Below are 17,392 nucleotides of genomic sequence, written 5' to 3'. Positions count from 1 at the left end.
TTCATCGACCATGGGTCCTGATACCGCGATTCGTTTTGATCAACAAATAATCACCGAAAACCCCAACGACTAACTCGGTTATTGGCTGGTTCATTCTAATAAACAATATCTTTTTCGCGTATTCTATAAAACGCGTATGATATATTACAAAAGATATGATTTTTCTGCGTCACCAGCTTAGATTCTATTAAAAAATAAATTTTGTGCACGGTCGAATACTACTTTCAAATAGATTATTTATCGTAGTTGTCGCAACCTCGTCACGGTCGGTAAAATGGCGGAAGGGGTTAAGTGTCAACAGAAATCGAGAAACAATTTGTTATTTTTGTATAGGAAACGGTTTGAAACGCTATCGAAAAGTTCACTTTAGATTTCTCGTCAAAGTTTTTCTGCGATTTAAATCTCACACGTATACATCAACCTTACATCTTGTAAACTGATAAGGTACAGTTAAGAGACAGTGACGTTTTCAGACACGAGATATGACGGACATATACACTATGAATATATAAACAAAATTGTATGAATGATAACATCTTATTTTTGAGAAATTTAATCACTAGTGATGCTTCAAAGAATGATAGGTATTTTTCAAGCTCGTTTTTTATAAATAAATGTTAACAACACTCGTGTATAATTTGCTTAAGTCGGAAAACCTAAAGTAAACAAAAAAATTAACTATAAAGCGGAGCGATTTAATTATATTTTGTTTCTCTTTTTATGTTTTAACTCCGAAGAGCCAAGATAAAAGCTTTAGTGTCTAATTAAATACCTTTACATTCAAAGTTCATAATTAATGGTAAAAGCCTTACTCTTATAGTAAAAATAATTAGAATTTTCACGAAATTGAAATTCTAATTGTAAAATAAATGTGTCACTATCCAAATGCAATAGTTAATATACTCTCACTTTAATTTTTAATTACATTATTTTACTAAGTCATTTCCGTTTTAATCAGAAATACAGTTAAACATTGTAAATACGAAGATTGTATTTATTATTTTTACTTCGACTACAATATAAACATTTTCTAATTGTCCTAATTTGATTATTTAACAAATTATTAATGTTATCTCATTTATCTTTTAACAAAATTTATTAAGTTAAATTTCAAATTTAATTTAAAAAATATATTTTTTTACAGAATCCAATTGACTTGTTTTATGAAAATCAGATCATAGGCATAAGGTAATTATTATATTTTTCTATAGTTCGTTGACGTTTGGTTTTGAAATTAATAATTACTTATGTTTTAAGTATTTTGGAAATTACTTCAAAGCATTATTAATTTAATTAAAAATGTTTAAAATGTATAGAATTATAATAAAAAACATATTTGAGTCAATTATAAAACAAGGGCCATAATCAAATTTTCAGTTTTTTTTTCAGGAGAAAAAAAATTATTTAATAAAAAAGTGTTATCATTTTCACCAATTTAGAATATTTATCGTATTTATATTATCTTATTTTATGGTATTATTAGTATCGTAATATTAATTATTTTTTAATTAGAACTATTAGATTGTTCTTATATGAGCCTCATTAAAAAATTATTACAATTAAATCAACATTTATTTTAGACAAACACATTTTTTTAATTTGTTTAAGTATTAGTAAATCTTTTCTTATGGTTCCATGGAAATGTTTCAAATAATGAGCTTTTACGGTAGTTATATATGCGCAGTATTTTGGTAAGGAATATACACTATTTAATAACAGAAGAAAACAACTTTTCCAAAATGAAATATTTTCTATTATGCGTGGAAAAACTTTTCCGTATAGTCGAAAGAAGATGTAAGCTCAATATTGTGTTTTGTATTGTTATTCATGACTTTTCAAATACTTTATAGTTATAGGTGTGTCTTGGGTTTTAATAGTTAAATTGAAAAAATCAAATTATTTCAACCAAATTCTATATTGGTAACCGTGAAAGTTATCGAAAATATATATAGTTGCATTAATGTCTAAAAGAAAACTTTCAGTATACTCAAAATACTCTATTTTTATAACGTTATTTACAATCTAATCTAAAACAATTTATTGAATATTACAGTTTTTCATTTATTCTATTGTTTTTTTCAATAGTCAAAACAATTTGCTTATTTTCTAGTATAAGTTTCTAATAAATTTAATTATAACTGTACGAAAGATTTTCGAGTAAATACAGGAATAAGTAGATTATCAAGGTCATTAGTCAAAGAGAAGAACAAACATAGATTTACAACAGCGATTTCAATGTAATTAAAAAGTTTTATAGAGCTTGAATGTAGTTTTCTTTATAGTCTGTAACAGAAAGTGTTATCTGATGTTCTTTGTTATAAATTTCAAGTTACATACGATCTTGTCTTTATGTTTTGTCATGAGGGTTAACTAGTCGGTCATGTTGTCACCCCTGTATTTTCTTCCGTATGGGCATCTATTACCAATTTTGTTTTCACGTCATTTTGTGACTTAACTTTGAATAAAATTACTATAGAAATATTAGATTTTATATTGTGACGTTACCGTGGTAGTAGAGATACACACAATTGAGAGATTATAAAATAACATTACTAATTTTATTTTATTACCATATTTTATTGTCGGGTAACAAATCGAAAAAAAATCAAAACGACAAACGTGAATTATTGCATATCTCGGTGTGATGATTAATTACAAAAATACTCATTGATAATAATGATAATAAAAAAACTGTTATAATGTAACAAAAACTTACAAAAAATAAAAATACCAACACTACTCTTTTTCAAGTATTCTTTTTTGTATTATTAAAAATCCTTAAACAAACTAGCGTCTCTTTGATTTTATTATTAAAATTATTGTTCAACATAATATACATTAGCATTTTTCTAAAATAAATTAACTGAAATATTTATTATCATTAGAATATTAGAAATTTATTTTTGAAGAAAAAGTGTGGAAATTTATGAAAAATCTTACTGTAAAGAACAATTCATTTATTGAATAAATTTGAAATATGATAAAATGTCACATCTATATTTTTATGGTATATGAACAATCTTATTCTACTTTTACTTGCTTCGCTACAAAAATAATATTCCCCAAAACTAAGAAATTCAACCACACTGCGTTAATTCTATGTCAAATAATATCGTTGGATTATTTATAACGAAAACAAATGTTCATGACGGCTTGGTATAAAATAATTTTTAAGTGTCAACAAAAAACTACGTTTTATTCGCCATAAGGTAAATGTTTTAATGCATAGGCGGGTTGCATTATGTAGTAGATCAGTTTCAACTAAGGAATAGGAAATTTTTTTAATTTATGTTATAAACATTTTTTAAACCCACATCAATGCTCACCTTTTAGTTTGTATGAATACAAGGAAAATGTAAATAGTATGTATTATTTTTTAAAATATAATAAAATAAACATAGTCTAGATAATGAACGACATTAAACTTAGTTAATAATATTAAATGACTACTTTTACTTTCGGCTACAAGACTTCTTCAGGTCTCTGTATAAATAATAATAAAGTTTTAAATAAAATACTTTAGCAAATGATACAAACAAAAAACACACAGCGATTGGTTTATCATAAATCACTCGATTAGTCTCAAAGTAAATACAATAATGAAAAAAAAAAACTTTGCATTTGTTTAGTTTATATTTCTTGATTTATTAGCTAATAATTACTTTTTACAATCATCCCTAATATACTTATAGGGGCGTCAACGTTTTTTTTTTTAATAGCAATATACATAATTTAACTAGTTTATAAAATAAGAAATAATCTAATTATGTAAATAGTTAGCACGAGAGAAAACTTTTTAAAAACAAAAATTTGCTGAATTGAAATTTAAAAGTTTACTCATATTCATATTATTAGCTTAATCATTAAATAGGTTAAGTAGTAATTAAAATTTAATTTGTTTACCTGGGCCTATACTTTCTGTTTGGCTTAAAGATGACTTATTAATATTATTATTATTGCATTTTCTAAGTTTAACTTACACACATAAAGTTTCAACACATGTTTGTGTACAGCTGTAAGCTCGCTTAATTTACGATTTGGATATTTATAATGACGCTTTACAGGCATCGTGACCTTTGTGGCTGCAAAGTCTACTCACAAGTAATGACCACGAGAGGCGGTTAAGGTACACAATAGGGGAATTCTTCATGCCTTGGCTTTTAGTCGTCTTTGTGACCCCTAGGATTTTCCGGTTGCCGAGTAATTACGTGCTTTGCACGTTACGGGCACTTTAGCTTTCTCATAAAATACACTGACAAAAGACGTGGTGTTCTGGGTAACCTTTGTGTTTGCTTCTCACGTGGTTATAATTTTTATTTTTTTGCCAATGAATTTAATCTGAGTAAATCCAGATGATTCATTGCCGCTTGTCAGCGTGTGATGTGTTCTATAAATTATTACGTATTGCAAGTTCTCTAGCATTCTCATAATATATCAGATAATAGAATAAAATACATTTCTAATTGTTAAATATAAAAATGAGGAGATATTATGAATAATATACCAGAAAAATATTTAATTAAGAGATTTTAGGTAAACTGGGTATTTATTTTTGTATCCAATTATTGTATTAACCATGTACATATATTTTTCTAAAAAATAAAAAATATTTATAAAATTTGATGTATTAATTTTCATAGTTAAAACGTATAGTTTTTAAATTTTATTTAATAGTTCTCATATTATTTTTATATCTTTAATTGACTAGTAAAATAATGTAAATACCTAATTAGACAAAATAGTGAAATGTATCATAGACATTTTTATTTTAAAAGATGTATACTTGATAGCTTTTGTGTATTATTTAATTTCGCAACTCAACAAATATATTTAGATATTAAAAAATCATTTGTGTAACTAGACAAATTAATAACATTTGAGTAATCATTAATTTTTTTAAATTAGTTTATTCAAAGAAAAAATATTTATATACAAGCATGTTATATGTATATATAATGTTAAAACCTATTTTAAAAGTGAGTAAAATTGTATTTGTATTATTAAAACGATTTCACATTTTTAGAATTATTCTAGGTTGAAAGCAAAGTTGATTAAATAAATAAATGTGAAAACATATTGAAATTATTTTTATTTAGTAGTATATGGTGTGAACTACTGGAATTTGATCTTATCATTATAAATTCCATTATGTGAGATTTTCTAATGAAAAAGAATTCTTCTCTTTAACGACATTTTTCTATTTTTGCTGGCATTTTAGTTTTCTTATCAAGCTTTCCACACTCAAAATTTTAATTGGAAGTATATTAGAGTAATCCCTTAGAAGTGTGGAAATTAAATGTACTAATATATTTGGACGATATTTATCTATTTTTTGTTTCCTTTCGTAAAGTTTAAAAAGCATGATGTGTTTGTCAATTGATAAAATGAAAAGCGTTTGATCATAATAATTGACGTGTAATATTTTATTGTATTTGCGTTGAAGATAGAAATCTGTCTCTATCTCATTACTTTCTATTCAAAAATGCAGCTTTCATTTTGAACCGTTTGTATTGTGTTATTGTGTTGTATGATATATACTAAACTGAATATCCAATTGTCCGTTATTAAGTTACCACCCTTTCTTCTCGACAACCGATTTCTTCACTGTCTCTTCTATAAAATCAGCATCACTTCTAGACTGACAACTGCAGACGTTCGTTAAAGATCATTAAAGATACATCAATAGTGGTAGTGGTGTTGTATATGAGTATAGTTGAACACTTTGATGAGCACCAATCTGGTAACACTTCCTCTCTAAACAGTTACATGCTAAATGAGTGTGACCATAGTTCTTCCTTTCTTGATAAATTGAAAGAGAAGTCGAAAATTATTAATGATGTGACAAACACAACGAAGTTAAAAGATTTATCAAGTGTTGAATATGTGCAATGAAAAGTCGTATTAATTTTGAAATACACATAAAATTATTTTAGATTGAATCTATACATTTTGTTTCTATTTATATGGTATTTACAAATGTATGCACATATTTCTGACGTAATTGCATTATTGTCATAGTTGAAATCATTTTTTATTAAAAACATATTACTAGTTTTTAGGAATAAACAGTGGCTGTATTTATTTGAATAATAATAAGTCCAAATAAATGTAAATTATTAATTATTGTATACATTTTTTCATATAATATCTGTAAAAATGATACACATAAAGCATTATTATTTTTGATTCATTTTGCACTTCAATTATAGTGTAGCTTTTACTTTAACTATTATGATAGCTTAGTTAAAGATGTATCACATGTCACTTATTGATGTTAAAATTCTGAGAATTGAATTTTTTACTTGTTCTTTATGTTTGAACGAAACGCCCGGTACTACTGTGCAGGTTAGTTACGTTCGGTTTTTTGTCTCTAATTATGCAAGAGGAAAAGTAGGGAGTGGACTGTATAAAATTAATTTTGGAATATATAACAATTACATGTATTAAAAGTATAAACCAAAATATTATATACATCAATGTGGGTAGGGGGACTTTGAATTGCTAATGCAACAATGCGTCAAATAAAACAAATAATAAGAGTAAAAAATATGGTTAATAACTGCTTATACGATACTAATGGTGATGATTGGTTGATATGAATAGCAGGCGAGTGAAGTCGTTGACATGACAGTTAAACCGGCAAAATGTACTGACGCGAATAGTAGTTCAAGATGTACGAATTTAATTATTATTGAGCGACTATCATAGACAATAACACACAAAGATGCGACAATCGCAAGGGCGATATATCAAAGTTTTTAAACAACTACGGGCTCACAAGCATTGTAGAACCATATAACAAAACGAGTCATGGATGGCGTCAAAAAAACGCAAAAATAATCACAAAAGAGGACCAACAGCAACTCGATGTCGTACAACGCGATCGTTGTACGTACTCATTCAACGTAATAAGTCTCTTGCACAACCGGTGGTGATAGTGCGAGTGGCGTTATCAGTCATAACAAAAAATATAAGAAAACGCCCTCTCGCAATGCGTATCCAACACTTTGTATAAACATTAACTCATTTCTTTGTCTGTAAAATAATTAATGAGAAATGACTATAGTTGTAATTAAAAAAATATAGGTGTATCTATTGAAGAAATAATTATTTTAATTAGTCTGTATTAAAATGAACCTTGACTAAAAAATAAAATAAATAATTGATTTTATTTTTTTAAATTAGAATCTGAAACCGCCTACTACAAGTTGGAAAAACAGTTGTATTAAAAATTCTGAGCGTCTCTTTTAAAACTTTGAAAATAACTTTTTACTCAGAATTACAATTTGAAATGTCTAATTTATGAATTTTTTAATACTTTATATGACTTTACCTTCTTTGAAAATTCTTTATTATGTATTAATTTGATTAAATAATGTTTTTCGTCTCTTGTAAAAAAATAATAAAAGTTATTTAGTAATAATCATATTTAATTATATTAATATTTGCTTATTTAAGGGTAAAGTATGATTTATTGTTTACTATTTGCTACACTATTTCAATGTGTTAAATATTTTTCTTTAAAAAACTGTGGATATCTATTGGAATTTTATTATATACTCTGACATTAATTCATGTTTGATAAAATTTACGAAAAATAAAAATGTTTAGTTAAATTGTGGAAGTAGAATCTCTAGTTGAGATTAATTTTTAATTATTAGTTTAACATTGATTAAATATTTTAATGTAATATATCGAGTTTTTTGGTTAGGTCGGCAAATAAATTATTACTTCTAAACAGTTATCGCAGTACTGTATTTATTTTGCTTTTCAACAATTGATAACGATGGCACTTATGTGTTCCGGTCTCCACCTGCTGTCACTGGCGCCTGGCTCCCGTAGTTTGGTTGTTTCCGGTCAAATACATTTCCTTGACCTCGTACCATAACCAGACTATTGTATATTAATTATCAGGCTTACAAAATTAGTTATGTTTAAAAGAAAATTTTAGATGTTATATTAGCTTAGAATTCTCAGAATTTGTGTTTCAGATTCTTTTTGAATATATTTTAAACTAAAGTTATGTAATATACTTGAAAAATTAATTTGACCTTGTTTTTTTATATAAAAATATGCATCAATAAAAAGAAGGATGTACGATTTTTGTATAATAATCGCAAAATTCAAAAAAGTTATTTGATTTATTTTACATACATTTTTTTGGAAGGGTTTTTATAGTTTTGTGTCTATCATACGATTATTAAAAGAAAAATGACGGTGGACATTTACCTTCTCCCAAAAACAAGTACTGACGGTTATCAATGATAGGTGGGATGAACCTTATGTATCTTCCCAGAGTAGTATGTTGGGTATACATGAACCTCCAACTTAGCTCCTAGTGTAGACATGTTTCAATGATCTAACTCTGACAATTAGTTCCGTACAAACATTACTGATTTACTTTAATTAATATTTTATTTTTAGAGATTACTTAATCTTTTTTTGTCTTTACTTAAGCTATGTACTCAAAAAAAAAAAAATTTAAACCTTATTATTTTAGTTAATAATAGTATCTACCTTGATGTTTCAAATGAGTGTTAGAAATTTTTTTTTTGTTTTACGTCCCAAAAAGAGCGTGATGTACATTATTACAGGTTGTTTACTGGAGAAAACAAAGTGCCTTGAATATAAGTCGTAACTTTTTATATTTAGTAACATGTGTTTGTTAAATAATGTCATAGTTGGAAAAGTTGTTTAAACATTAGTATTAAGGGTTTTTATTAACTAGTTATTCATCTTTTCTGACTAAATAACAAGGTTATTATAATTTTCGATTCAAATTATTTATCTTAGATAATTAATTTTTGTATAATTTGTCATTTGTCATTTGATAATTAGTAATAATTAATAAGTTAATAATTTAAAAATGTTTAATTTTGTTTTCTAAAATTATTTATTCAATGTAATTAAATATCATTTGTTTTAAATAGTTTTTCTACTTATATATTAATAACAAGGCGTTTCTTTTAAAATCTCGACCATTGAACTTATCAAACTATCAATTTGTTTTCTAATTTTTAATTAAATATATATATATATATATATATATATGTTGAACAATTTAGTATTTGGATACAACGTTTATTAATGTAGGGTTTTGAGTAAATGTTTAAGCGTCGAACGATCATAAATTACTAAAAAAAACTGATTAATTGTTTTCATTTCGTTTAGTGTTTAAAAAGTCTCTTCCTCGTCTTCTTCGAATGTATTAATTGAAAGTTGACCGTCATTTCTTAAAAAAAACTGTACTATTTGAAGAATTATCGCTTTGTTTTTGTGTGTCGTCGCATTGGTAAAGTGAACGTCCATTAAGCGGGTTTAGAACCATTTCACAGCTCCCGTAGGACTACGATGGGACTTTGGATGAGATGTATGGAAAAAGGGATATAATTTATTACAACCTTCTACTCACTCGTTTCCTTCGCCATTATCCACCCCGTCCTGATATCAGCCATTGTTTCCCATTATCTTAGCATCAAGATTCTTCAGAAAAGAAGAATTCGGCTCCGTGGGTTAGTAAGTAACATAAAAAACATATTTTCATACCAGCTATTATTATTACTTTTTCTTTCTTTCTTTATTTTTTCAAATTCATATATAATGTTTTGCAAATTAGAGAAGAAAAGGTTTTGAAAAAATTATTTCATGGGATTTTAAATATGTGTACAAGTATATAATTAATACTTTAATACAAAAATATAATTATATGATAATGGTCAGCTGAAAAAATTCAAAATGAAGACCAAGAGAATTTAAAATAAAGTGAATCGTTTAGATTTTTTTTTTAAATTAATTTTTAGTTTTAAAATTATTATTTTGTTAAAAAATAGTAAAGAAAATTTATAAGTTGATTATAAATGTTCTTAAAAAATTACTTTAAAATAAAAGGAAAAATTTTACGGACATTAAATTAAAAATTAAACTTTATCAAATATGCTCTATTTTTTCATAATTTTGTATATTTTATTTTTTTCAATCGCCGCTTTTAGTGAAACACGTTGAAATTAATTGATAACTTTTAAAATAAATGTTATATTTTCTATTAATATCTAATAGATCTTTGTTATGCATTAATTTTATGTAATGGGTATCAGAAAAACTGTAAAAGGTATATCCATAAACAATTGGTGAAGTCCTACACATATGTACTTGTAAGGTGTACACTTTCGCGACCCTTGTCATTTCTCACAGCCATGCCATTAAACACTAGTTCATTATTGTCGAGTTTCAACATTTATTAACAGCGGCTCCGGCATTTACAATAAAACACTTGAACTCATATGAGAAGGCGTGTTCATTTTTTTATTTCATTTTCACTTATAGCAAAGAAACGACATATAGCATAAAAACATGTGGGAGAACAAACCCAACATAAAGATGAAAATCGAATACCGTATATGTATTATATCATATATGCGTTTTTTTTTCAAGTATATTTCTATAGGATGGGCGCTATTGACCTGTGATCATTTATGTAGAACATTGAAAACAATGAAAAAAATAACGTAGCCTGTGAATATGATAATTTAAAATATCGACATATCTTATAAATTTATACTAATTGTGCGAGTTGTATATTGTGCATATAAATCATTATTTAACACTTTGAGGCTGTCCATTTAATATTAAAGTAAAAAATGTATAATAACAATAGAATTTATCGAACCTACACATAATTACATCGACCGACAGCTAGTTTGGGATAAACATACTCTATCTTTGTATGATATTCTGTGACATTTTTGTAATCGCTATCTAAATAAAAAATGACTGAATTCGTTTCAGGTTCATTGTGCGCGTCTTTGAAAATTGCAAAATGTGTTTTGGCAGTCTAATCGACTGTATACAATGTTTTGTTGACAGTTTATATACCTTATCACGTAACAGTATCCATTCAATGATATAAGCTCACTAATATATTGGTCTAAAATTTAGACCTCGGTGAAAAATGTGGCGGCTCGCTTAAGTAAAAAAGATTGTTGACCCCGAATCTAAATAATTTTTCCTTAAGCAAAAACCTTATAATTAGATTTAATTTAATTCTTTGACTAATTTATAGGTTATTTAGTTTTTTAAGTAAATCCGCGAAATTAATACTCGTTAATTAAGTTTTTGTATAATAAAATATTTTTGAATTAAGGGAAATTAAAAACCTGACTAATATTTATAGAATATCAAAAATTACTATAAGATATATACCGAAGATTGAGCTTAAGTTCTTAAATAAAATATATTATTAATACAGTTTGTTCAATGAAATAAAAACAACATTTGAAATACTTGGAATATTTTTATTAGAAACTTTATCAAATATTAAATCAAATAAGTAAATAAAAATAATTATTAATATTTTAGAGCATATTAATAATAAGACAATTAAAATAAATAATATAAAAAAAAATAGTACATGTTTGTTTTTCAAATTTTAAATTATGCTTTAGTGAAAGTATTAAAAAATATTTATTTTTTTTACACTACTAATAAAAATAAAGTATAGTATAAATATTTTTATTTAAAAATGAACGAAAAATATCATTTAAGTTTGTAATTCATTTTTTTATTGGGGTGTTTAATATAAAAATTTTTAACAACCTTAGTTTAGTTGGAATATGGCGAACATTTTTTTCTTAAGCTTCAAACAAAAATTAACAATTTTTTATGTTTTTCTTCATTAAAAGTTTTATTTAACAAATCTGTAATTTGTATTAAATAATATTATTCAAATTAATCTGTCAGGTATTAAGTACTGCAATAAAATACTAATATTACAGGTAATTTATTTTCAATAGTAAGTTAATGGAATTATCAAGTAACGATTTATTGAATAAATATTATTATTGCTTACATTATTTTTCTTTTAAATAAAATTCAAAAATGTTTATCCTTATTTCTTTTTTAAAAGCATCGTTTTTATTACTTTTATATATTCAATTGTTTTTTAGTGAATTGATATTTATAACTCACGTCTTTTATTCTTATAAAATATAATCAATTGATTAAAGTTTTCTATTAATTGCAGCGAAGAAACACAGCTAATACATGTATAATAAAGACCCATTACATAATATAAAAGGTATAAAAAAAAGAAAATGAAAATATGATTAAAATATTTATATTATGTAGATTGCACCCATTACACACTAGTTAATAGATACATAAGCTTAAGGCAACATACATTAAACGTTGTTTGTCAGTCATGTAAAAAAATTACTCGAGTACATCACGTAAACTACACAATAAAAGCAATCATAACATGGCGACATTTTTTTGCTATAGTATTCAGATTTTTATTGTTCGTTGTATTCATCTGTTGTAGCACTATATATTAACTATGCAAAGATTGTTATTTTAAATATATTCAAAAAAAATAATAATGGAAAAAAGGCAAGCGTAAAATGTGTAGGCATTATTTTCAAAATCAGAATTTATAAAGGTTTCTTTTGACAGAAACATTGTTTAATAGATAAAATTACAACTCTTTAATGTTACATAAAATATATTTGAGTATCGAAAAATGAAAACAATCAATTATTCTTTAATAAATTAATAGAAATAGGAGCTTTAACTTAAATACATTTTTTGTATACTACACAAATAAGACTAATGATGTATTATGTTTGTAGTTTAAATTAAAAATTTTTTCTTATAATAATTTCTTAAATATGAGACTTAATGCATACTTTTTGTATTCAAAAACCTGAAAATTTCTTAAATTATTATAACGAATAATAATCCCATTACAAAAAATTGTCAGTAATTTTGGATACAATCTAATTTTTAGAACATAAGAGAATTTTACTATTATACAATAATATATTTTTAATATTACTATACTATAATTATATTAGTATGATTTCTGGTTAATGTTGTGTATCTAATTAAGTACTACAAATTAATCTGTCATAACTCTTATTACTTGTAATTATATTAAATATATTAATAACTTATAACTCTTTTAAATATTTAATACTAATTAGTTATAACTTTTTTTAAATCTAGTTTTATTGAAGGAAGAATAATAGAAGTTTACAAATAAAGTAGGGAGTGGTGAATATTATATAAAATTTGTTTCAATAATGGAGTAAGATAACATTTTGAATCTATGTTATTTGCCCACTTTGTATTAGAATTTTTGTAAGTCAGTTAATTCTTAATTAACAATCAAAATTTTGTTGTAAAAAATTGTTATTTTGAAACTTTGAAAAATTAGAAATAAAAATAACTTTTTTCTTATTATAGACAATATAATTTTGTCTTCCATTAGTGAATTTAGATATATAGTTAAAAAATAATAAAAAATGTGATTTTTTGTTACTTTAAAAATAAGGAAAGTTCATACAACCTGTGTATTTAGGATTTTTATTCCTTTTGTATTCGTTTGTTCATTTATAGTTATTTTGTATTTAAATATCACAATTATAATTGTTAAATATTGATTATTTCAATTGGAATGTAAATCACCTTTAAAACTTACAAGAACTGAGTTGATTGTCTTTTATCATTTAAGATTTTTGAGAATTGAATTTGGAATTTTAGTTACATTTTTAAACATGTTTTTAGCCGGCAATAAGCGTGTTTGCAGATAGATTTCTCTTAACGTACTTTTTTAAGTGGTCAGTTTGTTAAATAGCTGTTTATTATATGTATTACCTTATTTAAATATAAAAATGAAAACAGTAAGCTTAGAAATATCAACATTGCTAATCTGAAATATAAATGGTAAAGCGAAAAATTTGCAGATTTTTTAATGGAGTTGGTAGCAAAGTTACTTTCATACATTTTTACACCTTTGATCTTTTAAAATGTAAAAAACTACCTTTACAAAACAAAACTTTTATAGGCAGAGTGAAAAAGATCCTACTTACACTTTTGATTTCTTGTTTTTTTTCTTTTTCTTTTCTTATAAATTTTTACAGACCTGTTCGTATAGTTAGTACTATAAAAATATTCAGCCATTTGAGTCTTTTAAAAAATGTTCATTGATTGGTAAATAATTTAAAATAAATTGTAATAAATAAATCCACACGCCCAAATCTAACTCGACCACAATATTAATGATAAAAATAGTGTTTTTACCGTAAATTCTTTACATAATGTAGACAAACGTTTGATATTATTGAAATACTGTAAAAAACTTCAAATTTTTACAAACGCCAGAAAGTCTTAATATTTTATTTAGAACTTTTAACGACAGAATTAAAATAAAATTGTTGGTATGAAATTATTTCTTTAAACTAATCCATAAATTAGTTATTTCGAAATCCTGAAACAAATTTAAAATGTAATATTATTTTTTCAATTTTAAAACAGAAAAAATTACTAATAATAAATTTTGAATGTAGTACAAGTCTGTCAAAATAGATTAAATAAATAAAACATGTAAGTACATAGATCAAAATAAGAGTCGTCAGTTAGATCTGTTCCATCTGCATATTTTCAGTACTATATTATTTTTGAAATTTAAAAATATCGTATCCTTATAGCAATAATCAATCCTAAAGAAAAAATATTGAAAACGTTACAAAAAACGGTAAATGGGGAAATATAATAAAGTGAGTTGACAGACGGCTAAAAAAAATAAAACCAGCAAATTAATGCATGAAAGGCTGGTTGTCACGAAATTTTCATTGGTTTATTTTATTTTTTGGTCGTGCATTGGTTTTGAATGAATGACACAAACGTGTAACTTGGATAGAGCACGTTTTGACGCTCATAAAAGAGCACATAATTTTACTTATTACAACATAGTTGTTGCCATGGAGATTACATTAAAAACTACATGTATTTGTATGCGTTATGAATGAGATATTTTTGACTTGCAAGTATCTGAAATGACATTTGGAGCACATCTACACGTGTGTACTTTGCAAACATATTTAATGGCAGACAACTTTTGTGCTACCGATAGAGATTATGTAGTGTTTAATTATTTATCAAACCAACGGTTGAAAAGTAATCTCAACTAATCTGCCTTCAACTGTAAACTGTACCCTTGGTGTTTAGCTGACCCCGGAATAAATTATAACTTTGAAAATCGAACGATTATTCATCTATTATTCATAGATTCTATAGGTCGACTGAGTTATTCGAGTAATATCATCTTATTAAAAATTATAGCTGGTGATTATTTTTCAGAAGTGATTACGTTACAGAAAAAAACACCATCGTAGAGAAAAAAGGGAATTTCTATAATAACAAATTATTCTTAGTGTTTATTGTTTTTGTTGTACGTTTTCGTTTGCCTATGTCAAACGAAAACATGACGCATTATCAAAGTAAATATTAGATAGGTATCCGAAATGGAATCGAACGAGTGTTGGCAATTTCGACAGACAAGCACTCACGTTCATCTCCTGTTTCTGTAATCACACAGGCCCATATTTTACACATCCGTTGGGCTCATATTTTGGTACATAAATACTCCTCATTTGACTCCAGGCATAAAATCTACTCGTGCACTTAACTGAGAGTTTCGGTTACAGATTTGATCTGAATTCATTACAGTGTTGATTGTTATTTACGTGACTTAAAAGCATTCGGAAGATGTCATTTAGAGCGTCGCGGTTGTCGAAAATTGTATGAACTATTGTTTTTACTCGGTTAAAGTTCACTAAAACCTAAAAGGTAATCGCAAAATCATTACAAACTCGCAGTCGCCGTCGAATTAAGCGTATTAAAAAAAAGTCATAAATTTTTTAGCTGTAAAACGAGAAGATGTAATCTGATTGAACTACTTAGTGGATGGGATTCTCGTAAATTTTGATTAAGATCTCTGTTGGATTATTTCGAGACATCTGGACTAATCCCGTCCGATAGGAACTGGAGTACAGCGCAAGAAAACGAAGTGTTCGGGTTGTGTTGTTTGCTTTGTTTTTGGAACGTCCGACACGATGTATATATTTTCAAGCTTCTTGCGCGGCCATAATTTCGTTTAAATCAGACGTGCTCTCCGAAAACGCCTACTTACTGTAAGAGAAGCGAATGTATTTGCATTAACGACGTACGACATAGTTCGAAATCGGTTAAAACGAATACAATACGCGGCGTTTTTATTGCGCGAGAAAAGTTGGGAAATTGTTTTGGCGGCAAAATATGTGTTATACCGATTCCACTACACAATTATTTTTTTCCCCAAACGACCAGCAATGACGTGTCATTGCAAACAATATCTCGCTACCAAATTACTCGGCTGTATATCAACTTTAATAGCCTCGAGGTGATTTATATGAGAACGTATATGGTACGAGCGAATTTCAATCCATCGAAGAAATAAATGTTGTGTATACGATGCATTACAGACGTGGGTATTACTGCACGTTGTTATTTACATTATAAAATAAACATACTGGTGCGCATATCGATAACGATGTTTTAAAGTGAATAAATAATTTTCGTCCTCGCTTTTTATGTGGAATCATTTTTCAAATAAACACGTTGGTACGAATCAATTCTCGGTTTGCGCTGCACTGAACAACGATTATTCCAACAATATTATCAGACCGTATTCGTGTACGTGATATTTAATATAATTGCATGTTATGTAAAATATCGACGTTCAGACAATGTTGTGATTGAAATCAAAATAAAAACGTTATTCGATAACAAGGTAATAACGATTGTAACGCATTAAATTAAATTGCATAATAATAACGACTTGGGTTCGTATCGAAGTCGTTCTACGTAATAAATTAATAAAAACTGTATTATGAATATATATAATGTATAATATATATAATGTATTATGATTATGAAATAAACTTAATTTTTAATATTCCAAAAGTTGAATATATCAGTGTTTACTTTGTTCACTCTGCGCGCATGTAATGTAATGCATTATTAGTGTGGCCTTGTTTGCGTGCGTGTACACGATTTGCCTACCCGAGACGCCGTCTTTAAAGTTAAGGTTATTGTGTTATTCTTATGAATTCAATCATATCTTACTGTAAAAGGGGTTTACAGAAATGTTAAACTATTTTCTGATGTGCATAATAGTATAGTGTATTTGATTAAAGTTTTATATATTACAAATATACTTTAATGGAAAGTAATATGCTGTTAAGTCAGTACTACGGAGTCTATAGTTTTCATTTAAATATGGCTGAACGGTAATTCATGTCAAAAATATGAATAGAATAACAATAAATACAAATGAAATTATTCCACTAGCTTGATTAACTGTCATTGGTATTTCATGTTTGGTTTTATTCGTTATTGTTACCTTTTGTCAATACAACGTGTGTTGTTTTTTAATTAACGAATTATTATACTTAGGGCGTTATTTTGGCTATTTGTTATTTTTTATGGAATAAAAAATACCCCGCAACAATAAATAAAACACAATAAACGTCATAGCTGTGTAATAGATCAAATAACAAAAGTTATTATTTTATCA

The 17,392-nt window shown here is 26.2% G+C and overlaps 1 protein-coding gene across 4 annotated transcripts in view; it reads left to right on the top strand.

Annotated features, from left to right (window-relative positions):
• The window catches only part of LOC126904733 (neuroligin-4, Y-linked-like), a 169,257-nt gene that overhangs the window by 34,945 nt on the left and 116,920 nt on the right, over positions 1–17,392 (top strand). For 3 of the 4 annotated variants that reach the window (XM_050683957.1, XM_050683971.1, XM_050683962.1), the window contains exon 2: positions 1,145–1,188. The exons of the other annotated variant lie outside the window; for it this stretch is intronic. The gene's annotated coding sequence lies outside the window, so the exon portion shown is untranslated. The remainder of the gene's footprint in view (positions 1–1,144; positions 1,189–17,392) is intronic. 4 annotated transcript variants of the gene reach the window in all.

This window comes from Daktulosphaira vitifoliae, unplaced genomic scaffold (assembly GCF_025091365.1).
Source record: "Daktulosphaira vitifoliae isolate Bord-2020 unplaced genomic scaffold, ASM2509136v1 Scaffold_1, whole genome shotgun sequence".
Classification (NCBI taxonomy): Eukaryota; Metazoa; Arthropoda; class Insecta; order Hemiptera; family Phylloxeridae; genus Daktulosphaira; species Daktulosphaira vitifoliae.
Note: the sequence above shows the minus strand (reverse complement) of the source record. Positions and strands in the feature narration are given on the sequence as shown.